A 2,364-nucleotide genomic window follows, 5' to 3' on the forward strand; every position below is an offset into this window, starting at 1 on the left:
TCCCATTTTTAAATACCTTTACAAGAATCTCTATTGATTATATAACACATGACGTCTGTATAAAACATATATGTTTTGTATGAACAAACTATGTCCAAATTGGATATGCATTATAGATTTATTTATATAGAAGCATTTAAAATTTTGAAATAAATACATTGTAGGGTAGAGCAGATCTTAAAATACATAATAATGTTTTGAAATCGTGGCCGGTACGTCATATGAAAAACCTAAACAGGTATATTCATTTCTTTTGTTAATAAAATGTGTCTCGATTAGAAACCTGCTTTGTTGTTATAAATATTTAATCTTACATTATAAGATCAAATAACATGAATATAGAACAGAAAGTAAAGTGGAAAATTCAGAATAAAACATTCATGTTAAAACATTGATATACAACATTATGCCAAAAGCATAAAGAATAGTGAATGACGGGGTGCTTTGATATTGTAAATAGAGGATATTGAACAAAAGGTAAATAGAAAAGAGAAAAACTGCACAAAATTTAAAGTATACAGAATTGAAGGACCTCAACTTAGACCTTCGCGTTCAGAAAGATACAAAGCGGGTTACGGCAAGACTTGTTTGGGTTAAACGTTCGGATGTGTGCAGTTGGAAGTTAATACTACTGAATTCAATAAAACCAGATGCAGTGGTCCTCATAGAACGGCGTGTCATATGTAAAAAGTAAGATCACAAAAATATTGAACTCTGAAGATAATTAAAAAAGAACAGTTCCTAATCAAATGGCAAAATAAAAAGCTTAAACACATCAAACGAATGGTTAACAACTGTCATATTCCTGACTTGGTACAGGCATTTTCTTCTGTAGACAATGGTGGATTAAACATGGTTTTAAAGCTAGGTAAACCTCTGACTTGTATAAAACATTTTATTGGTAATTTTCACAGTATGAAAATGACAGAAGATAAATGATAAGATTAACTAACTTGAAAAGTGATATTTTCGTAATTCAACTCTCATTTAATTGGCAACTGACTTCAGAATCTATTAGACTTATTTCAGAAAAATGGCTGTGTCTACACTCAAACTAACTGTTGAGGAAAGGAATTACTGGAAATTTTGCATGCTTAATGTCAGGGTTGTACCAGATGCACTTCGTATGTACTTTGACGGGCTTATACCAGCTACAAGCCTGACCACCACAATCAACCAAAACTCCACGACAATTGTTAATCTTGTTAACAGACGAGTTATCAATTCAGCCCAGCTTGATATATTTCAGAGAATATCTGGCACAATATGGCCACCATGATGTCCTACAGTAGCAACCGGACATAATGGTAGTACAAATATTCGTACACCTGGTATATTCAAATCATTCAATCATATAAATGTTTGATTTTGTTTTAGCCAAAATCTTATCACTATTTCATGTTTCTCCATTTGTGACCTCGATCTGATTAATTCAAATAAATTTAAACATGAATCACAATAAACATAAATAGTTTATTCGTATTTTTATAAATTTCTGATTTATCGAGTATTACATAAGTTGAATAGATTAAACAAGGTCGATTAAATACGACTATCATTTTTTTAAATTAAAATGCCTCTGCATAAAAAAATCCCTGGTACCTAGTTTGATAGTTCATCCAATGGTTGTCGTTAATTGCTGTCTGAAATATGTTCGTAGGCTTATTGTTTAGATCGATTATACTTCTTGTGTGAAAAAGTCAAAAGGAATGTTACTATACATTTGTATAACGGATATGACTAATTGTAGTACTGCTAGTTTAATTTTTGCATCGGATATCCAATGTTACGGCAGGAGTTTAGTGGTTCACTTTAAATCCTCAGATTTACTCAACAAGTTAAAACAATGGTTATTTAGAGTTTTTTTATACACCACCAATCAATTAAACAAAGAACCACTTATATTACACAGGGAGTCTTGTTTTCAGCTTCTTCTTCAGCAGATTTTGACGTTACCTTGATGGTGTGTTTACTGCGGAATGTACCATTACCAGGGATATATCAACCTGCATCGGGATGGGATAATTTACCTATTCCTAATGACACATCCCCAGGTGCCTACCTTTCAAGAATAAAGTACTATCGAAATGAGATAGCACATTCAACTGAAAACAAATTGAACAGCTTAGACTTCCAGGATAAGTGGAAAACAATCAGCGAGGTATGTATATACTTCTTTTAGTTGTTACGAATGGAATTATATTTCAAGAGCTTATAACATTTTGGACTTTGTCAGCGGTCTTTTAACCTGACTTTTTTGGTTTCAAGTTAGGAGCCTGTCAGGGTTTGGTACTGGCTGCTATCTGTGTTAGCTGTTTCAATTGGCAATTATATTATATATTCATATGTTTATGCAGAAATTAT

The sequence above is a fragment of the Mytilus trossulus genome, chromosome 9 (genome assembly GCF_036588685.1).
Source record: "Mytilus trossulus isolate FHL-02 chromosome 9, PNRI_Mtr1.1.1.hap1, whole genome shotgun sequence".
In the NCBI taxonomy this organism is placed as follows: domain Eukaryota; kingdom Metazoa; phylum Mollusca; class Bivalvia; order Mytilida; family Mytilidae; genus Mytilus; species Mytilus trossulus.